Below are 23,999 nucleotides of genomic sequence, written 5' to 3'. Positions count from 1 at the left end.
CTTGGTATTTTCCCAAAGGAGTTGAAAACTTTTGTCCACTCAAAAACCTACACAGAGATGGTTACAACAGCTTCATTCATAATTGCCAACACTTGAAAGAAACCAATATGTTCTTCAGTAGGTGAACTGCGGTCCATCCAGACAACCAAATATTATTCAATGCTACACAAGTATGAGCTAGCACGTCATGAAAAGACACAGTGGACATTTAAGTGCATGTTGCTAAATTAAAGAAGCTGGTCTGAAAAGACTTCATACTGTATGATTCCATTCCAAGTATGATTCTATGATTTTGATATTGTGGAAAAAGTAGAACTTTAGAGAGAACAAAAGGATCAGCGGTTTCCTGGGACTTGATGTGGGAAGGGAAAAAAGGATGAACAAGTGGAATGCAGAGAATTTTTAGGGCAGTAAAACTATTCTGTACAACACTAGATGGTAGATATTATGCATTTGTCAAAATCCGTAGAACTATATGACAAATAGAATGAACCTTAATGTAAACTATGGACTTTAGTTAATAATAATGTACCAGTGTAGGTTCATCAATTGTAACGAGTGTACCACTCTAGTAGGAGATGTTGATTGTAGGGGAGGTTATGCATGTGTGGGGACAGGGGGTATATGGGAAATCTCTGTTCTTCCCACTCAGTTTTGCTAAGAATCTAAAGTGAAAGTGAAAGTCGCTCAGTCATGTATGACTCTGCAATCCCACTGACTATACATGGAATTCTCCAGGCCAGAATACTAGAGTGGGTAGTCTTTCCCTTCTCCAGGGTATCTTCCCAACCCAGGGATCAAACCCAGGTCTCCTATATTGCAGGCAGATTCTTTACCAACTGAGTCACAAATGGCTCTAAAAAAGAGGGTTTATTTTAAAGAATTAGACTGTTGTAATAATGAAAAGATAGAAATATCAGAAAATATAAGTGTAGAGAGCCCAGAAACACACCCGTACATTTCTGGAAGTTTGATTTATGACAAAGATAACACAGCAGAGGAGTGGGGAAACAATATTATTTACAATAAATGGTCCCAGAACAATTGTAAGTCCATTATAATAAAAGAAACATGACCCCCTAATTCACATGATACAGAAAAACAATTTCAAGGTAAATTGTAGATCTAAATGCAAAGGCCAAAAATAAAGCTCCTAGATGGTAATGAAAGACAATATTTTCATGGTTTAAAGAAAAGGAAGGACTTCTTAAACCTGATACAAAATGTAACTATCAAGGAAAAGTTTGACAAATTTGAATAAATTAAAATCAAGATACCTTTAAGATAGTAAGAAGATACCCATGGAGAGGAAGAAGTTATCAATATTATTTATAACTGATAAAGTGCTCTTGACTGATGAACATTTTTAAAAAATATATCTCTGCAAATGAATGAGAAAATGTCAGATGACTCAACAGAAAAATGAACAAAAAATTTGAATATGTGCTATATGAAAAGTCTATCCAAAATGCTGATAACCATATACAAACATGTGCAGCCTGACCAATGATCAGAGAAATGAAAATTAAAGTCACATGAGGCACTGCTATTTACTTACTAGAAGGGCTAAAACTAAAAACAATTTTTGAAAGAAAAAAAATAATACAAGTCATTATTCAGAGTGGGAAGCAAAAGGAATTCTCATCCACTACTAGTGGGGGGAGTAAAATGGAAGAATCACTCTAGAAAACAGTGGCGTTACTAAAATTGAAAACATGCATACCCTATAACCCAGAAATTCCACTTCTAGATGTATATCCCACACAAATGAGTATAAGCATACACACTGCATCAGAAAGTTCCTTGCACCATTACTTACAATAGCCTCAAACTGGAATAAACCAATGTCCATCAAAAGTAAGCTTCATGAAGTATCATATGTTCATACAATGAACTATTATAACACAATAAAAAGAACAAAATAAAGCTACACACTGAACCTAGGTAAATCTCACAAACCTAATATTTAGCTAAATAAAGCAAACCTGGAAGAATTTACACAAGATAGCCCATACTTGGTATGCTAACCTCTAGGTCCATCCATAATACTGCAAATGGCACTGTTTCATTCTTTTTTTATGGCTGGGTAATATACTAAGTGAGGTAGCTCAGCCGGTAAAGAATCCATCTGCAATGCAGGAGACCCCGATTCAATTCCTGGGTTGGGAAGATGCCCTGAAGAAGGGATAAACTACCCACTCCAGTATTCTCAGGCTTCCTTGGTGGCTCAGACAGTAAAGAATCTGCCTGCAATGTGGGAGACCTGGGTTCGATCCCTGGACAGGGAAGATCCCCTGGAGAAGGGAACAGCTACCCAATCCAGTATTCTGGCCTGGAGAATTCCATGGACAGAGGAGCCTGGCAGGTTACAGTCCATGGGGTCACGAAGAGTTGGACACAACTGAGCAACTTCAAGTCAGACAGAGAAAGATAAATATCATATGATATCACTTATTTGTAGAATCTTTAAAAATGATACAAATGAATATATTTACAAAACAGAAACAGACTCACAGACATAAAAAATAATTTTACAGTTATGAAAGGGGAAAAGGTGGGGAAGGGGCAAATTAGGAGTTTGGGATTAGCATACACAAACTACTATATATAAAATAAAAGAAGACCTACTGTATAGCACAGAGAATTATATTCAACCTATAATGGAAAAGAATCTGAAAAACACTATACATACATATAACTGAATCACTTTGCTAAACACCTGAAGCTAACACAGCATTGTAAATAAACTATACTTCACTAAAGAAGAAAAAAAAAGATTGAGTTATGACCCTATAAAAAGTTTTCCTGTAAACACTATAAAAGAACAAGCCATAGAGAAGTTTAACATCCAAGCAAACTAACAGGCAAACTGTCTGATAAGAGTGTATGAAGACATGGAAGTATTAGTAGCTCAGTCGTGTCTGACTCTAAGACCCCATGGACCATAGTCTACCAGGCTCCTCTGTCCATGGGATTTCCCCGGCAAGAATACAGGAGTGAGTTGCCGTCCCCTTCTCCAGGGGTTCCTGACCCAGGGATCGAACCTGGGTCTCCTGCATTATAGGCAGATTCTTTACCATCTGAGCCACGAGGGAAGCCCAATGTAATTCAGGGAAGAAATAAATTACACCACTCATATTGCACTTCCATGTGCCACATAGAGCTACTGGGGTCAGGAAGATGAAGTGGTCATAATGGGAAAAAAGTTATTATGCATGAGTGAATTTCCATGTTGTATCTGGAAGACACTATGCTTGGCAGTAGGGGACCAGAGGAAATATGAATTTTAAGTTCTTTTTCTGTAAGCATAAAATAAATAAGAAGTCAAACAAAAATATAAATAAAATATCCCATACTAATCCATAATATTTAGGGATGCATTGCTAGGTGGAATATAAATAAATATGGTTTCTTTTAAAAAATGAGGCTGTTTTATCATAAACTTCATCAGGGTAGTTATCATTAGGGAGAAGAGGAAAAATGACTGGGAGGGGGGACAAAGGGAATATTTAGGGTACAGACTAATTCTATTTTGGGGGTTACATGGTTCCATTTTGGATTAAATTATAGAGGTGTGCACTGTGACAGACAGAATCTAGGGTGAGCCCATGATTCCCATGCCTTCTGTGGGAGGGTCCTGTGACTTGTTTTAATCAGCAGAATACACCAAAGGTAACAGAATGTAGGTAATCATGTATATTTGATTATGTTACATAAAACTGTAGCCCATATTACCAAGAGTCTCTCTCTCTGTTGCTTTCTTTGAGGAAGAGCTGCCATAGTGTGAGATGCCATATGAAAAGAGCCAAGCGAGAAGGAGCTGAGGTAGCCTCCAGCCAAAGTCAAAGAGAAACTGAGGTCTTCAGACCAAAAAGCGGGCAAGGAACTGAATGCACCCAACAGTGTCACCTGGATGCTGGTGGGTACCCAGCTGCGCCCGCATAAAACAGCACAGTAAGATGAAAGAAACCTGTATGCAGGTCAGGAAGCAACAGATAGAACTGGACATGGAACAACAGACGGGTTCCAAATAGGGAAAGGAGTATGTCAGGCTGTATATTGTCACCCTGCTTATTTAACTTATATGCAGAGTACATCATGAGAAATGCTGGGCTGGAGGAAGCACAAGCTGGAATCAAGATTGCCAGGAGAAATATCAATAACCTCAGATATGAAGATGACACCACCCTTATGGCAGAAAGTGGAGAAGAATTAAAGAGACTCTTGATGAAAGTGGGAGGAGAGAGTGAAAAAGTTGGCTTAAAGTTCAACATTCAGAAAACTAAGATCATGGCATCTGGTCCCATCACTTCATGGCAAATAGATGGGGAGACAGTGGAACAGTGGCTGACTTTATATTTCTGGACTCCAAAATCACTGCGGATGGTGACTGCAGCCATGAAATTAAAAGACACTTACTCCTTGGAAGAAAAGTTATGACCAACCTAGACAGCATATTAAGAAGCAGAGACATTACTTTGTCCACAAAGGTCCATCTAGTCAAGACTAGGTTTTTCCAGTGGTCACGTATGGATGTAAGAGTTGGACTATAAAGAAACCTGAGCACTGAAGAATTGATGCTTTTGAACTGTGGTGTTGGAGAAGACTCTTGAGAGTCCCTTGGACTGCAAGGAGATCCAACCGGTCCATCCTGAGGGAGATCAGTCCTGGGTGTTCATTGGAAGGACTGACGTTGAAGCTGAAACTCCAATATTCTGGCCAACTGATGAGAAGAGCTGACTCATTTGAAAAGACCCTGATGCTGGGAAAGATTGAGGGCAGGAGGAGAAGGGGATGACAGAGCATGAGATGGTTGGATGGCATCACCGACTCAGTGGACATGGGTTTGGGTGGACTCTGGGAGTTGGTGATGGACAGGGAGGCCTGGTGTGCTATAGTTCATGGGGTCACAAATAGTCGGACACAACTGAGCGACTGAACTGAACTGACTAAACTGAAGATGAAAGAGATAAAAACATGGAAAAGTGAAGAGGCAAGAAAAATAGCATTAATTCCAAAAATGTCTATTGGGAATTCATGGAAGAGAGAGCAGAGATTAAAAAAGGAGAAACAATATGTTTAATATACAATGTTTTAGTTTTTTAATTTTTATTTTATACTGCAGTATAGTCCCTTATGACTACACAGTGGGAGTGAGAAATAGATTTGAGGGACTAGATCTCATAGACAGTGAGCCTGACGAACTACGGACGGAGGTTCGTGACATTGTACAGGAGACGGGGATCAAGACCATCCTCATGGAAAAGAAATGCAAAAAGGCAAGATGGTTGTCTGAGGAGGCCTTACAAATAGCTGTGAAAAGAAGAGAGGCAAAAGGCAAAGGAGAAAAGGAGGGATATTCCCATTTGAATACAAAGTTCCAAAGAATAGCCAGGAGAGATAAGAAAGCTTTCCTCAGCGATCAATGCAAAGAAATAGAGGAAAACAATACAATGGGAAGGACTAGAGATCTCGTCAAGAAAATTAGAGATATCAAGGGAACATTTCAGGCAAAGATGGGTTCGATAAAGGACAGAAATGGTATGGACCTAACAGAAGCAGAAGATATTAAGAAGTGGTGGCAAGAATACACAGAAGAACTGTACAAAAAAGATCTTGATGACCCAGATAATCACGATGGTGTGATCACTCACACTCAGCTAGAGCCAGACATCCTGGAATGTGAAGTCAAGTGGGCCTTAGAAAGCATCACCATGAACAAAGCTAGTGGAGGTGATGGAATTCCAGTGGAGCTATTTCAAATCCTGGAAGATGATGCCGTGAAAGTGCTGCACTCAATATGCCAGCAAATTTGGAAAACTCAGCAGTGGCCACAGGACTGGAAAAGGTCAGTTTTCATTGCAATCCCTAAGAAAGGCAATCCCAAAGAATGCTCAAACTACCACACAATTGCACTCATCTCACACGCTAGTAAAGTAATGCTCAAAATTCTCCAAGCCAGGCTTCAGCAATACCTGAACCGCGAACTTCCAGATGTTCAAGCTGGTTTTAGAAAAGGCAGAGGGGCCAGAGATCAAATTGCCAATATCCGCTGGATCATCGAAAAAGCAAGAGAGTTCCAGAAAAACATCTATTTCTGCTTTATTGACTATGTCAAAGCATTTGACTGAGTGGATCACAATAAACTGTGGAAAATTCTGAAAGAGATGGGAATATCAGACCACCTGACCTGCCTCTTAAGAAACCTGTATGCAGGTCAGGAAGCAACAGATAGAACTGGACATGGAACAACAGACTGGTTCCAAGTAGGAAAAGGAGTATGTCAAGGCTGTGTATGGTCACCCTGCTTATTTAACTTGTATGCAGAGTACATCATGAGAAACGCTGGGCTGGAAGAAGCACAAGCTGGAATCAAGATTGCCAGGAGAAATATCAATAATCTCAGATATGCAGATGACACCACCTTTATGGCAGAGAGTGAAGAGGAACTAAAAAGCCTCTTGATGAAAGTGAAAGAGGAGAGTGAAAAAGTTGGCTTAAAGCATACTATTGAGAAAACTAAGATCATGGCATCTGGTCCCATCACCTCATGGGAAATAGATGGGGAGACGGTGGAAACAGTGTCAGACTTTATTTTTTGGGGCTCCAAAATCACTGCAGATGGTGACTGCAGCCATGAAATTAAAAGACACTTACTTCTTGGAAGCAAAGTTATGACCAACCTAGATAGCATATTAAAAAGCAGAGACATTACTTTGCCAACAAAGGTCCATCTAGTCAAGGCTATGGTTTTTCCAGTGGTCATGTATGGATGTGAGAGTTGGACTATAAAGAAAGCAGAGTGCTGAAAAATTGCTGCTTTTGAACTATGGTGTTGGAGAAGACACTTGAGAGTCCCTTGGACTGCAAGGAGATCCAACCAGTCCATCCTAAAGGAGATCAGTCCTGAGTGTTCATTGGAAGGACTGATGCTGAAGCTGAAACTCCAATACTTTGGCCACCTCATGAAAAGAGTTGACTCGTTGGAAAAGACCCTGATGCTGGGAGGGATTTGGGGCAGGAGAAGAAGGGGATGACAGAGGATGAGATGGCTGGATGGCATCACCGACTTGATGGGCATAAGTCTGAGTAAACTCCAGGAGTTGGTGATGGACAGAAAGGCCTGGCATGCTGCGATTCATGGGGTTGCAAAGAGTCGGACACAACTGAGCAACTGAACTGAACTGAACTGATAGTCAATTTACAATGTTGTGTTAGTTTCAGAGGTTCAGCAAAATGATTCAGTCATATATTCTTTTTCAAATTATTTCCCCATTTAGGTTAGATGCAATGTTTAAGAATTTCCAAGAAAGATGAATTGCACCAATCCTCAGATTCAAGAAGCCTAGCAAATAGCAGGCTAGACACACCTCGGCATGACTTAGGACCAAGTGCAATTCCAAAGACAGTGAGGCCTTCAAACTAGTAAGAGAAAAAAGCAAAACTGTCTATAAATGACTTGAAATTAAATTAACAGATTATTTCCCAATATAATTCCCAGTATTTTCCCAGAGTAATATCTTCAAAACACTCAAAGATAGAACTGTCAACCTAGAATGTCATATTTTAAGAAATTATTTTTCAGTAACGAGGATGACACCAAGACATTTCTAGAAAGACAAAATCTGAGAATTTTCAATGAATTTATACTCACAAATTTAAAATGTTTAGAATGACAAGAGGAAAAGTAACTAAAATAAACTGATGCTTTCATTGAACATCTTTTTGTTGTTTAGGCTAATTGTACATCAGAGGTTGTAACGTTTTACTGATAAAATATTCAGACTGTGGTAAATTAGCAATTGTTCTATATCATTCAAACCCAAAACCTTGTTTTAATTTATTTATGTATGTTTTTAAATTAATTTGTTTGTTATTGATTTTTGAAAGGGTTTGGGATTTATCTAGGGCATTTGACTCAACTGTGCATTGAAAAAATTAAGGAGGAAAGTCTGAACTAAGATTCAGGCAGGTCTGATCATACATAATGAACTGGTGAGTAGCTGCCCTCAGTTCATTTCAATAAGACGAATTTGTCTGATTGATTGTTTTTGGAGGATATTGAGAAAGTTGGTCTTTCTGTAAGTGCTTAAGAAGAAAGATGAAGCAAATTGGACAACAGCGTAATGTTGGTCTCAAGTCTGGTTCTCTTCCCTGGACAATGTCTGCACCTGGGTTCAGAATGTTTTGCAGCATCCCAGGAAATCTATTTGTCTTTAGTATTTGGACAAAGGTACTGGCAACTGCAGTCATACACGTTCCTCTCTCAAGGGGCTTCTTGGGAAGCAAACACTGATTACAGTCCAGAACAGAAGAAACAGAGGAGTTTACATGAGTGCCTATGAGACTACCTGGGAATTCTCAAAAATAATGGGAAGAGCCTGTCAACGACGGACTGAGATCCTGCATAAAGAGAGCGGGCAGAAGTCAGTGAAGTCCAGAAACACTTCTGCAACTGTCCCTGCATAGGGAGGGCACATGTGAGATAAAGCGCCTGTGGGTACGCCTGCTGGCCACTCCATTTTCCACTGGTCATTGGACAGCTCCAAAAGCCTTTCTTCCTTGGGCCCATGCCCTGTAGCTCCTACTAAAGATGCTTTCAGTTATTCCTGAGATACAGATATAGAGTGATTTTTTTGGAAAGAGATAAGATTCTGATGGCAGAGTCCACTACATCAGTCCTTCCTGGGCAAAATAAGAAACTATCCTTAGGAATGCCAAGAAGAGCCTCACCCTATGAGTGAGAAAATAGAAAAGAAAGTCCAAATGAAATAAACTGAGGTCATGGCATAGAAAGCCTGGCATCATGGACACAGAAGAGGAAGGAGAAGGCAGGAGGAGCTGAGAGAGTAGAACTGGTATATGTTCACTACCACGTACAAAATAGATGCCTAGTGGAGCTTGGTGTATAGCACAGGGAGCTCAGCTGGTGCTCTGTGGTGACCTAGAGGAGTGGGGTGGGGGTGGGGGTAAGAGGGAGCCTCAAGAGGGACGGGATACCTGTACACACATAGCTGGTTCACACTGTCGTACAATAAAACCAACACAACACTGTCAAGCAATTATCGTCCAATTTTAAAAAACCCTATGATAAACCATAATGGAAAAGAATATTAGAAAAAGAATATATATATGCTTATAATCAAATCACTTGTTGTACAAGAGGAATTAACACTGTAAATCAACTACACTTCAATAAAAATAAATAAGAAAATAAAGAAGGCTTGGCACCCCAGAAAGAGTAGGGACATGGAGGGAAAGCAGGGAGGAGAGGCAGAGAGCAGCATAAACGCAAAATGAAAGAAAAAAGTGAGGGAGCAAGAGAAGAGATGGTTAGAAAGCTGATAATGACAAGCAGACAGCGAATGGTCCCCAGGGAGAGTAGGTTGTCTCCAGGATGACAGCCCAAACAGAACACAATCAGTAAAGCTCAGGAACTGAGAGCTCTATAGGAGAAACCAACAGAGATGGCGAACAGGGGAGGAGATGGGGCGCAGAGAAAGACCAAGGCTTGCTTCTTTGGCTAATCAGCTTTTGCCAGCTCCCTACTGATCTAAGTACAACGCGCAGTGTTTGTGCAGCTCTACCTGCAGGTATAATGGTATAACGTGTTAGGAGTCAATTTTGTATAATTATTTATGTATAGAGAACAGGAAAGAATGACTTAACAGTTTTATAAAATTATACTTTCTCATAAAACAATTCTAGGAGTACTGAATAGAAGGAAAAAAGACAATAAAATACTACTCAAATCCCACCTACTGGAGATTAGCATGGTTATCATCTGGTAGACATCATTTCAGGTAAATCAGATAAATATATCTATCAAGTTCATGCTAAGTCGCTTCAGTCATGTCTGACTCTTTGTGACCCTATGGATGGTAGCCTGCCAGTCTCCTGTCCATGGGATTCTCCAGGCAAGAATACTGGATGGGTTGCCATGCCCTCCTCCAGGGGATCTTCCTGACCCAGGGATCAAACCTGTCTCTTACGTCTCCAGCATTGGCAGGCTGGTTCTTTACCATTAGCACCACCTGGGAAGCCCCATATATATATATGCATACATGCATAAACATATATATACAAGCCCCATATATATATATATGCATACATGCATAAACATATATATATACAAGCATTCACATTTCTCTAAAAACACACATACACATATATGTCACACACATTACATGGTTGGGTGAATAGAAGGATGTACACAGAGAGATACAAAGCAAATAGATAAAAGACAGAGAAAGAAAGAAAGGAGGAAGGAAGGAATGAAAAGGAAGGTAGGAAGGAGAAGAGAGAGGAGTAATGAAAACTTTTGCAAAATGAACTTAAACTACCTGCTGCTTTTAATTAAAATATTTCCATAGAGTCACATTATCTAATGTGGATACATTAAAATTTAAGATCACTAAGACAAAGAACATTACTCACCACTCAGTTCTACAAGGGTTAAGTTGTAATCCACTGCAGCTGACCACCAACAGTGCACCCAGAAAGGAGTACAGGATGAAAAACAGATGAGGCACTCTGTGCCTTGGAAAAGCAAGTCCTTAAAAGAGTTGGATGCATACTTCAGGAAGAATTTCAATAACCCCAGATTCTTGCATCTTCCCATACACAGAAAAGCACTAAAATAATTAATTTGAGATGTCTATTCTTTGTGATTAGCAGTAATCTTTTACTAAGATATATATAGGTGACTCAGTGATAAAGAATCCACCTACCAATGCAGGCCAATGTCTGCTAATGCAGGGTTCAATCCCTGGGTCAGGAAGATCCCCTGAAGAAGGAAATGGCAACCCACTCCAGTATTCTTGCCTGGAAGATCCCATGGACAGAGAAGCCTGGTGGGCTATAGTCCATGGGGTCACAAAAGAGTCGAACACTGGAGAAGGAAATGGCAAACCACTCCCGTTTTCTTGCCTGGGAAACCCCATGGACAGAGGAGCCTGGCGGGTTTCAGTCCATGGGGTCACAAAGAGAGACTGAGCATGAATGCATGCATTTTCCAGAAATTTAGCTTCTGCAAGCATAGGGCTGGAAATTCAGTTTTCCCTTATTTTATCTCCTCTTTTCTCCCTCAGAATATAGGAAAAAAAAAAAAAAAGAGTCGAACACAACTTAGCAACTCAACAGCAACATACTTGACTGCATGAATTTCCCAGCCAAAAACCATATATAAATTGGCTCCTTTTTAAAGCAGTTTCCTCAGAGCTACTGAGTGACTCTCTCTTAGGCTTTAGTCCTCAGCAAGAACCTAAATAAAACTGAAACTCACAACTCATGCTATCTTTTTCTAAGTTGACACTAAGCATTTATTTAACTTACATAGATACAGCCACACACTTAGATAAAGAGAGAGAGGAAGAGTAAAAATTTACGTAGTGCAGACATTTCAACTTACCTTCCCCTTCATTCAAGGAGCATAAGAGAGATTTCCATCTCTCCCTCACTCATGGTCAATCACAATGTATCTCTGTAATGCAAACATCTCACTGAACTGAATAGAAGAGTTGGCATGCAAAAGGAGATACTGTTTGCACAGTATGCCTCCACACAAACTTACTACCTTATCTAGTACTCTAATGAGAAAATATCAATTTCTTCCAAAGCTGGAGATTAAACTTTCTAAAGAGATTTTCAAAGAAAATGTTGATTGCATGTAATATTCACATTCTGGGATCATCTTAAAATCTATTGCTTAAGCAAGATATAATTTTTCAGTATAAATTTAGTGTTCTCAAAATTTGCCAGAAGGTACCAAAGAGCAACTGAAAAATTACTAAATCTCCAAGTAATATTTATGAGATTTCATTTATAAAAAGGACCCCAAACAAAAAGACGTAAAGTTATGTTTTAAACTATGCCAAGATGCTTTTTTAATTTCTTATTTTAAGTATGCTGCTGCTAAATCGCTTCAGTTGTGTCCGACTCTGTGCAACCCCATAGATGGCAGCCCACCAGGCTCCCCCGTCCCTGGGATTCTCCAGGCAAGAACACTGGAGTGGGTTGCCATTTCCTTCTCCAATACATGAAAGTGAAAAGTGAAAGTGAAGTCGCTCAGTCGTGTCTGACTCTTTGCGACCCCATGGACTGCAGCCTACCAGGCTCCTCCGTCCATGGGATTTTCCAGGCAAGACTACTGGAGTGGGGTGCCATTGCCTTTTAAGTATAGTGAATGCCTATTCATTCCCTTCTTGAAAGAGATGAAAATTAACACCATAGTTTCTCCCACCATCCCTCCCTCAATTCCTATTTTTTATTCATTACACAATTATTTTATTGTTGTAAAAGTTGGTAACAAGACAGTCTGATTGTGATCATATTCCTCGTACTGTGCTGTACTGTGCTTAGTCTGTGTCTGACCCTTTTTGACCCCGTGGACTGTAGCCCACCAGGCTCCACTGTCCATGGGGATTCTCCAGGCAAGAATACTGCTGGGGGTTGCTGTGCCCTATTCCAGGGGATCTCCCCAATCCACAGATCAAACCCGGATCATTTGCTAATTCCAGGAGTTTCACCACTACTCCATACATCATGACATTGTCATTTATCTTTTAATGTGCTACATCTTGTCATCACGTAGATTTTTCAAGATTGGATCACTAAGATGACATAATTCAGAATGCCTCTTTTACAACTTTCCACTTGTATGCCCACTCCACTTGATATTGGTAGATACTTGTTCTATCGCCTTCAGACACTGACTGATCACATTAAGCAACCTGGCACCAAACATATTTGTCCCCTGTTAAGATCTAAATTTTCTTGCCACTAAATTTTCCTTTATTCCTAAAACATAGTAATTTCCCCTGCTGCTGCTGGTGGTGTCTTAGTTTTAATTATTCTATATCAAGGTTGTAGATAAATTGTGCCTTTTTAATCTGCAAATTCATGTTTTTATCTGGTTCAAGAAAATTGTCTTCTATTCTGTTTTTACCTGAAACTTTTTCCCTTATGTCTTAGAGTTACATAAGTTCAGTTCAGTCACTCAGTCATGTCCGACTCTTTGAGACCCCATGAACTGCAGCACACCAGGTCTCCCTGTCCATCACCAACACTCAGAGTTTACCCAAACTCATGTCCATTGAGTCAGTGATGCCATTCAACCATCTCATCCTCTGTCGTCCCCTTCTCCTCCTGCCCTCAATCTTTCCCAGCATCAGGGTCTTTTCAAATGAGTCAGCTCTTCGCATCAGGTGGCCAAAGTATTGGAGTTTCAGCTTCAACATCAGTCCGTCCAATGAACAACCAGGACTGATCTCCTTTAGCATGGACTGGTTGGATGTCCTTGCAGTCCAAGGGACTCTCAAGAGTCTTCTCCAACACCACAGTACAAAAGCATTAATTCTCTGGTGCTCAGCTTTCTTTATAGTCCAACTCTCACATCCATACATGACCACTGAAAAAACCATAGCCTTGACTAGATGGATCTTTGTGGACAAAGTAATGTCTTTGCTTTTTAATATGCTGTCTAGGTTGGTCATAACTTTGCTTCCAAGCAGCAAGCATCTTTTAATTTCATGGCTACAATCACCATCTGCAGGTATTTTGGAGCCCAGAAAAACAAAGTCAGCCACTGTGTCCACTATTGCCCCATCTATTTGTCATGAAGTGATGGGACCAGATGCCATGATCTTAGTTTTCTGAATGTTGATCTTTAAGCCAACTTTTTCACTCTCCTCTTTCACTTTCACTAAGAGGCTCTTTAGTTCTTCTTCACTTTGTGCCATAAAGGTGGTGCCATTTGCATATCTGAGGTTATTGATATTTCTCCTGGCAATCTTGATTCCAGCTTGTGCTTCTTCCAGCCCAGCATTTCTCATGATGTACTCTGCATATAAGTTAAATAAGCAGGGCGACAATATACAGCCTTGACGTACTCCTTTTCCTACTTGGAGCCAGTCTGTTGTTCCATGTCCAATTCTATCTGTTGCTTCCTGACCTGCATACAGGTTTCTCAAGAGACAGGTCTGGTATTCCCATCCCTTTCAGACTTTTCTGCAGTTTATTGTGATCCACACAGTCAAAGGCTTTGGCATAGTCAATAAAACAGAAATAGATGTTTTTCTAGAACTCTCTTGTTTTTGTCGATGATCCAGCGGATGTTGGCAATTTGATCTCTGGTTCCTCTGCCTTTTCTAAAACCAGCTTGAACATCTGGAAGTTCATGGTTCACGTATTACTGAAGCCTAGATCATCAGAAGGCAGATAGACTGAAACCACAATCACAGACAACTAGCCAATCAGATCACATGGACCACAGCCTTGTCTAACTCAATGAAACTAAGCCATGTCATGTGGGGCCACCCAAGATGGATGGGTCATGGTGGAGAAGTCTAACAAAATGTGGTCCCCTGGAGAAGGGAATGGCAAACCACTTCATGAACAGTATGAAAAGACAAAAGTACATGAACAGTATGAAAAGACAAAAAGATAAGACACTGAAAGATGAACTCCCAAGGTCGGTAGGTGCCCAATATGCTACTGGAGATCAGTGGAGAAATAACTCCAGGAAGAATGAAGGGATGGAGCCAAAGCAAAAACAATACCCAGTTGTGGATGGGACTGGTGATAGAAGCAAGGTCCGATGCTGTAAAGAGCAATATTGCATAGGAACCTGGAATGTTAGGTATGAATCAAGGCAAACTGGAAGTGGTCAAACAGGAAATGGCAAGAGTGAACATCAACATTCTAGGAATTAGCGCACTAAGATGGACTGGAATGGGTGAATTTAACTCAGATGACCATTACATCTACTACTGTGGGCAGGAATCCCTTAGAAGAAATGGAGTAGCCATCATAGTCAACAAGAGTCCAAAATGCAGTAGTTGGATGCAATCTCAAAAACGACGGAATGATCTCTGTTCGTTTCCAAGACAAACCATTCAATATCACGGTAATCCAAGTCTATGCCCCAACCAGTAATGCTGAAGAAGCTGAAGCTGAATGATTCTATGAAGATCTACAAGACCTTTTAGAACTAACACCCAAAAAAAGATGTCCTTTTCATTATAGGGGACTGGAATGCAAAAGTAGGAAGTCAAGTAGGAAGAATGCAAAAGTAGCAGGCAAATTTGGCCTTGGAGTACGGAATGAAGCAGGACAAAGGCTAATAGAGTTTTGCCAAGAGAACGCACTGGTCATAGCAAACACCGGTTCCAACAACACAAGTGAAGACTCTACACATGGACATCACCAGATGGTCAACACCAAAATCAGATTAATTATATTCTTTGCAGCCAAAGATGGAGAAGCTCTACACAGTCAGCAAAAACAAGACTTGGAGCTGACTGTGGCTCAGATCATGAATTCCTTATTGCCAAATTCAGACTGAAATTGAAGAAAGTGAGGGAAACCACTAGACCTTTCAGATATGACCTAAATCAAATCCCTTATGATTATACAGTGGAAGTGAGAATTAGATTTAAGGGACTAGATCTGATAGACAGAGTGCCTAATGAACTATGGACAGAGGTTCACAACATTGTACAGGAGACAGGGATCAAGACCATCCCCAAGAAAAAGGCTTGTTACATAAGTACATAAATAACATATGTACACAATTAATATTCCTTGAATGCACAAATAATATGCTGGAACACTTTTTCTGTTCCATTTATTCCGCTTTTTTCTTCAGAAAATAAATTATGCTTCTGTTCATTACCTTTTATCTGTCTTCCACCCTGACCACTTTTTATATCCCTTCTCCCTCACCTTTTTTTTCCCTACACTGCAGGATCTTAGTTATTCCACCAGGAATTTAACCTGGGCCCTTGGCAGTAAAAGCAGAGTCCTAGCCACGGGACCCCCAGGGGCTTCCCATATACCCTTTTTAACACCTCTGTCTTTTCCATTTTGTTTTTATGATTCCTCAAGCCTACTCAGCACTTTTACCTCTGGCTGTGTTTTCAGCATTGTGCAGCTTCTTTTCTTCGCTTATCGTTTCTGAAGTGTGCTTCATCTCTGTAATGATTTTGTTTTCTTGCAGTTCTTCCCTAAATTCTACTGACACACTATTCATTTTCTGCTTGATTATAGTCTCTTCACAGAACCCTTTGAGCTCTCCTTTAGAAAACACAATGTAATTTCTTTAAAATATATACACTTATTTGTCTAAACTCTTCCTATGTTTTGGGGTAATTTTTATGATTTATTTTTTTCTGCTTCCTTTAAAATGAAAATAGTGAGTCTTCTTTAAATAGAGCCAACTATTAGCTAAGGAATAATGTGGACAGGGGAGAGCAATCTTGAGCATTCCACAATGTCAGTTCAGGTTCATGGCTGTAGGTAAATCTATCACAATTTATATGGCGGGCTAGGAGTTCTGGTGCATATGTTAAGCTAACAGTTTTAATCAGAAGGAAAGGAAACAGTCATCTGGACATCTTCATCCACTTCAAAAGGGTGCCCACTGCCAACATTCCTGGCTGGTAAAACATACAGATTACAAAAGAGATTGGAATATACACAGCCCCTGGTATGGACCCATCACTTTCAGCTACAGACAGCCTCCTCTCTCATCTCCCAGCCTTCCTTAGGAGTGGAAGTTCATGGAGGTAACACTGCTGCTTGGTGTCCTTCAGCATCACAATGGAATATTTTCAAGTCCACAGTGAAATACTGAAATGGTAATGAAGACTGTTGGTGAATAATAAACCCAGGGATAAACAGGGTCAAAATGGGTTAGAACCAAAAGATGTGTAACTGAAAGCAATGCTCGGGGGAGGGAAAAAGGGGATGACTCACACCCAGAATTATGCAGGAGGCAGAGGTAAGTGTATAAGAAACTAATATTGGGATTTAGAGCTTGAGGACTGCAGAATTTCAGCGCCAATCTGTGCCACTGGTTAGACAACCAATGAAGTTCTGATTACCCACATTTATTCTCCTGACTCATATTTCTAGTACCTATACACAAAAAAACCAACAGCTGAACAATAATTCAAATCACAGCCCTGATTGCTCTGCTCCTTCCCAAGTGCCTCCTCTTGCCATTCCTAGCAATTCAGAAGCCCCACCTGACTCAGACCAGGAGATCAGGAGCCATAGTTGGGGTGAGGGAGGGGACAATGTCAAGGTGGAGAGGGAGGATGTGGTTGCTGAAATTGGCCAGAGGGCAAGTCCAGAGGTGGGAGACTTAAAGCTTTGCCCTGGGAGAATGTCCCCCCTTCATCTCTGAGGTTTAGTGCTTCTGTCAATCAGATATGAGTAGGTGAAATAGGATATGAGTAGGTGAAAAACAGAGCTTCCCTGCTCCCCTTTATTCTGCTGCTGTTTGGATAGATTTAGACAATCGTGATATCCAGCCTGTCCTAGACCCCATCCCAGCTCTACCTTTTACTTGCTTACTCTCAGGGTAAGCTTAGACTCTTTAGCCTCTCTCAACCTTGGTTTCTTCATATGTGAGAGGTACAATATACTATGCATAAAATAAATAAGCTACCAGGATATATTGGACAGCAAATATGGCCACTATTTTATAGTAACTATAAATGGAGTATAATCTTTAAAATTTGTGAATCATTGTCCTGTACATTGGGCTTCCCTGGTGGTGCTGGTGGTAAAGAACCTCTCTGCCAATGCAGAAGACGTAAGAGACATGGGTTCAATCCCTGGGTCTGGACAATCCCCTGGAGGACGGCATGGCAACCCACTCCAGTATTCTTGCCTGGAGAATCACACCTGGAGAATCAGAATGACAACAGAGGAGCCTGGCGTGCTACAGTCCATAGGGTCACAAAGAGTTTGACACAACTGCAGTGACTTAGCATGCACACATGCACATGCTGTACACCTGCAATTTATACAGTGTTGTAAAGCAACTATATCTCAACAACAAAGAATATAACACCACCTCCCCCTCCCCCAAAAGGGATGTCAGTGAGGCTTTACTTTTAGAGATGCCATCCCTACCAATGAAAACTATTAACCTGGGTCTCCATGGGCCAGTCCTCATTTGGTGACCTATGTACTGCCACAGCATAGAACATATCCTGTGAATCTAAAGAATTACAGGATGAGTCTTTAGGTTTGAGACGTTTGAGAGAAATCTGGGGCATTTGGGGACAGGTTGCAGTTGGGATCATTTTATTCTTTCATTGAAATGTGAGGGTATTGTTTTTCCTTGTTTTTCATTCTTTTGCTATTTTAGATGAGTTTTAAGGGAGAAAAGAGGAGTAAAAATGCTTTTACAAGGACATATTTAACCAGAAACTCCCTAAGTTTGGCTGTATGCTGGTCAGGAAGTAACAGTTAGAACTGGACATGGAACAACAGACTGGTTCCAAATAGGGAAAGGAGTATGTCAAGCCTGTATATTATCACCCTGCTTATTTAATTTATATGCAGAGTATATCATGAGAAACACTGGGCTGGAGGAAGCACAAGCTGAAATCAAGATTGCTGGGAGAAATATCAATAACCTCAGATATAATGATGACACCACCCTTATGGCAGAAAGTGAAGAACTAAAGAGCCTCTTGAAAGTGAAAGAGGAGAGTGAAAAAGTTGGCTTAAAGCTCAACATTCAGAAAACTAAGATCATGGCATCTGGTCCCATCACTTCATGGCAAATAGATGGGGAAACAGTGGACACAGTGGCTGACTTTGTTTTTCTGGGCTCCAAAATCACTGCAGATGGTGATTGCAGCCATGAAATTAAAAGACACTTACTCCTTGGAAGCAAAGTTATGACCAACCTAGACAGCATATTAAAAAGCAAAGACATTACTTTGCCAACAAAGGTCCATCTAGTCAAGGCTATTGTTTTTCCAGTGATCACGTATGGATGTAAGAGTTGGACTATAAAGAAAGCTGAGCGCCAAAGAATTAATGCTTTTGAACTGTGGTGTTGGAGAAGACTCTTGAGAGTCCATTGGACTGCAAGGACATCCAACCAGTCCATCCTAAAGAAGATCAGTCCTGGGTGTTCATTGGAAGGACTGATGTTGAAGCTGAAACTCCAATACTTTGGCCACCTGATGCGAAATGCTGACTCATTTGAAAAGACCCTGATGCTGGGAAAGATTGGGGGCAGGAGGAGAAGGGGACAGCAGAGGATGAGATGGTTGGATGGCATCACCAACTCAATGGACATGGGTTTGGGTGGACTCCGGGAGTTGGTGATGGACAGGGAGGCCTGGCATGCTGTGGTTCATGGGGTTGCAAAGAGTCAGACACGACTGAGTGACTGAACTGAACAGACTGATATGTGCAGAGGAAGTCTGGGGGTTTGCATGGAGTTTCAAGTCAGTTTAAACACTGCCTTCATCACTCACGAGATCTTGAACCAGTGGCTTAATCTCTCAATGCCTTGGTTTCAGCATAGGAAAAAAATAAATGGAGATAATAAAATCTTAATGATAAGCTTATCTGGGGGACTTAAATAAAATAACTCAGTTTAAACAGTGAGCAAATAGTTGGAGAATCAAAAAATACAATGTACTATTACTATAAATTTGCCATACATTACCAATTTAAGTAAACAAAGAATTGGTTGCTTTGCCAAACCTAAATCTGGGTAGGCCCAAGTGTTTATATCTACATCCTAGTAAGAAAATACAGCATTCTTTTCCCTGAAGAAACAGTAAGTGACACTTCCTTGTAGTTCTATGCCACAAGTATATCAGTGGGATAGACTATAACCCTTGACAGAAGCACGGCACTTCACAAGGCAAGTGTATCAGTCATAATTATCTTTGATGGGTGCAGTAACACTCTGAGTCAGGCACTATAATTACCACCATGTAGATAAGGAATCAGAGAAGGCAATGGCACCCCACTCCAGTACTCTTGCCTGGAAAATCCCATGGACGGAGGAGCCTGGTAGGCTGCAGTCCATGGGGTCACTAAGAGTCAGACACGACTAAGCGACTTCACTTTCACTTTTCACTTTCATGCATTGGAGAAGGAAATGTCAACCCACTCCAGTGTTCTTGCCTGGAGAATCCCAGGTATGGGGGAGCCTGGTGGGGGTCTGGGGAGTCTATGGGGTTGCACAGAGTCAGACATGACTGCAGCGACTTAGCAGCAGCAGCAGATAAGGAATAAAAGTGACTTGTGTAAGATCCAACAATAAGGTCTCAATAACTTAGAACTACTCTCTTTTTGTCCTCACTTTGACCTATGGACCCTCAACAGAGAGGTGCAGAGGTGCTGAAGGAACATGAGCCATCCTCTACCTCCCGTAGGTACTGGAGAAAATAAAATACCAAAATAGACAGAGATGGCACACTTCTCTTTTTAGCCCTGCAATTTAGGAAGGCTTAGAATGAGTGAACAGAAATTTTCTCAAATCCTACACGGAGTAAAGTAAGGTATGGAAGGAAAGAAGGAAGGGGAAAAAAAGGAAGCAAGAAAGGAAGGGAGGGAGGAGAGGAGAGAGGGAGGGAGGAAAAGAAGGAAGGAAGGAAAGAAGGAAGGAAGGAAACCCACTTCTGACCTAAAAATATAAGTTGCCAATCTTAAACTCTCACAGACCTGTGTAATTTAAGAATTGTATGTCCTACAATCTCTGTGAAAGCAACTTACAGTCATGCTTGACATTATCAATTGATGTCAAGATTAACTTAAAAAAAAAAAAAAAAGATGAGGCCTGAAGAGAAAACAGAAAGAGATATGAGGAATGTTAAGCCTACAAATTGCTCAATATTGGTCTGTTATTGGGAGCCGAACATTGTTTCACTGATGGGAGACTGGCTAGAGAAGCAGTGATTGTAGATTAAAGAAACATTTTTATACCTGTCTTCTCTGTCTATAGTCTGTGGGTAAGTATCCAGATCAGATATCTTTCTGTTATGATATCTTTCTGTTATGATGGAAGAGTTTTTAAGACATGCCTTTACGGAGATGCCAACAATTTTATGATAATGACTAACCCCAATCTGTAACAAGATCCATGTACAGCGTCACAATACAGTTAACTTAAGCACATGGACAGAAAGAAAATATTTAAATGGGTTTCCCCCTAGAAGATGCTCTCTCTCTAGTTCTTCCACTAATGTTTAGTCCATGTTGCTGTACTGATTCCTTTCACAGTATAAAGGAAGCTTTCGTTTCTTAGCCTTTGAACAAGAACCATAACTCCCAAATTGAGTTTGAGTTGAAAACAGTGCACTATTAAACATCCTCTGTGGAGGTCAGGACTTTTAAATGTGTGAAAGTGTTAGTCGCTCAGTCAAGTCCAAGTCTTTGCAACCTCACAGGCTGTAGCCCACCAGGCTCCTCTGTCCATGTAATTCTCCAGGCAAGTATACTGGAGTGGGTTGCCATTCCCTTCTCCAGGGGATCTTCCTGACCCAGGGATCGAACCAAGGTCTTCCACATTGCTGGCAGATTCTTTACCATCTGAACTATCAGGGAAGCCCCAAGAACACTGGATTGAGTAGCCATTGTAACTGTCCACTAATCCTGCTCATTAATCAGGAAGGCTAACTACAGAACAGCTGCAAACAAACTAAAGCTCTCAGTGGGGAAGACCTGGTTAGGACTACTGATACCTTTGCTGGGAGACTTCTCTAAAAACAGCTGAGGAAATAAGCTAGAGACATGTAACAGTCAATAGGTCAGCCTTTCTATTAGCTGAATTTACATGTTTTTTATCTTTATCTTTTTATCTCTTAAACTAAGTAAACAATGGCTCAGAAGATAATTAGGCATCGCAGGCATCATGAAGCCATTCATCTTCAAAGCTTTGCCTGGGAATTTGTTACAATGTTGAGACAACTTTAGTTTCTTAATTTCCTTCATATAGCAATCACTTAAATAATTGAAACAAATTTTCTAAGTCATATCCTTTCCTATTTATTCACAATTATCCAATCAATTGAAGTACTTTCCTGTAACTTCAACCATAATATAATAAGTGCTATAATCAGATAAGTTTAAAGTTTAATCAACTCAGACTTCTATGTCTATGGAAATGTTTTAGTAATCTAAATTAAAATCACCCCTGATAATTCACTCACTTCTCTCAACCGCATTGAGTAGTTCAGGGAGGGGCACATGTCAGGGGGTTAGCATTCAGTGGCTTTGTGTTGTATTGAGCAAAAGTTATTTTCTTTAAGCACAATATAAATTGCATTTTAATATCTCTATAGATTTCCCTATTGACAAGAGGAAAGCACAGCAAATTTACTAAATACATTGGAACTGAATGGCCCAGGGTTATTAATCATTACATCTCTGTATTTTAAGGACATGAATTTGGTTGCTTAAAAGCCATCTGATAAAACTGTAGTGTCTATATATTGAAGGGCAGGTGAACTCAGTCTCATTAGAGTCCATGCTAACAGTACAGGAAAGCATATACAAACTGAGCTTTGGAAATAATCCACTTTGTTGTAAAAATCCACTTATAATATAAATACACACACACACACACACACACACATATTTAGATCTACAGATCTATGGAAGGCAAAAGTCTATTAAACCAGGAAGCTAATTCGGCAGTCTCTCAGTACACAGTGATATCAATACTCTATATTGATTGATGCTTTTTTCCAAGTATACATTCTGTCAATACTTGTAAAATGCAGAAAATTATGAAGGAAGTTAAAATAATAGGCTGCTGTGCTGTTGTGTTTAGTCACTTCAGTTGTGTCCGACTCTTTGTGAACCCATGAACTGCAGCCCACCAGGCTTCTCTGTCCATGAGGTTCCCCAGGCAAGAATACTGGAGTGGATTGCCATGCCCTTCTCCAGGGCGTCTTCCCCACCCAGGGATCAAACCCACATCTCCTGCATCTCCTGCATTGCAAGCAGATTCTTTACTGCTGAGCCACCAGGGAAGCCCCATAAATCCAATTTATTATTAGAAATACACTTATTAACATTTTTAAAATATAGAAATGTATAAAAAAGGAAATAAAAATCACTTATAATGTCAATATTAAGAGACAACCACTTAAACAGTTTGTACACACACATATACAAGGACTTACACATATAAGCTTTCCTTCAATTGAGATTTTACTACTATATATGAAAATGCAACTTCTTACCTGGAGGTTTTCACTTGAAGTTGTACCACTGATTTTCTTTTTGTCTTATATATGGGCAGGCCACTGAAGACAGCTGTTCTCTTGCTCTCTGGGCATCCACTGGCCAACCAATGCCTGCTTCACCTACACCTTACTCACAGGGCTGACCTTCCTATGTACTTGCCCCAGTAGTTCTAGGTATTGTCCTACATACAGGAGCCAGCTGGTGCTTGTTCTTATGGACGAGGTGGTAGGAGCATGCCCCTCTGCTGGTTTCCCCGGTAACTAATGGACCGCCTGATGTCAATTTCCCTATAATTGGCAAGTTCCCCTTCCTCCCCTGGAGCGAAGACTGCTGCTAAGTCCTTCCTGCCTTCTACTGCACACAGTTGGGTGTTGCTCCAGGACCTTGCTTCAGAAAAGCTCCCCCACCCTTTAAACCACTGATGTCTGTGTTGCTGACTCCAAGCTCTTCTGTCTTAAAGCCAAGCAAGTGTAGGCCTCATAGGCCTGTGGGGTGCAGCTCAGCCTATTATTAACTGTATTTCCAAAATCTGTTTATCATTAACGGCTGTTAGACGATAAGCTCCATGAACGCAGGGACTAAATTAAATCTATCTTGTTCATATAACCAGTAACAAGTGTGCTATAATTTATTTAACCATTTTCCAATTGTTTGACATTTAGGTGGTTTACAAATTTTCACTCTCATAAATGTTACAATATTATTAATGCATGCATTTTCTCAGTCTCTCCCCTTTACCTAACAGCTGTTTTGTCTCTCCCATCCTCAGAGGAGAGCTCTATTTTGCCTGTAGAGACTCTGAGCTTTTGTTATGCAGATTTTAGAAGGAAGATGAAACTTTAGAAAGCTGAAGTTGAAGAACAAGAGGTGTGTGGGCACTAGGAGTGGGGAGAAATTTTCTGAGAATTTTGGAGGACAAGATGGGGGAATAGGTATGCGAGAGAATTAAATGGGAGGTAAGTATTGGCAGTGGCCTGTGTAAA

The 23,999-nt window shown here is 40.5% G+C and overlaps 1 long non-coding RNA gene across 1 annotated transcript in view; it reads right to left on the bottom strand.

The window, feature by feature from the left end:
* LOC122446162 overlaps window positions 1-23,370 on the bottom strand; it is a 33,089-nt gene extending 9,719 nt beyond the window's left edge. The window contains exons 1-2 of the long non-coding RNA XR_006270794.1: window positions 23,013-23,370; window positions 10,438-10,539 (exon numbers count right to left, since the gene is read on the bottom strand). This is a non-coding gene — a long non-coding RNA (uncharacterized LOC122446162). The remainder of the gene's footprint in view (window positions 1-10,437; window positions 10,540-23,012) is intronic.
* Window positions 23,371-23,999: the final 629 nt, after the last annotated feature.

This window comes from Cervus canadensis, chromosome 8 (assembly GCF_019320065.1).
Source record: "Cervus canadensis isolate Bull #8, Minnesota chromosome 8, ASM1932006v1, whole genome shotgun sequence".
NCBI classification, from domain to species: Eukaryota; Metazoa; Chordata; class Mammalia; order Artiodactyla; family Cervidae; genus Cervus; species Cervus canadensis.
This window is presented reverse-complemented; position numbering and strand designations above follow the sequence as displayed.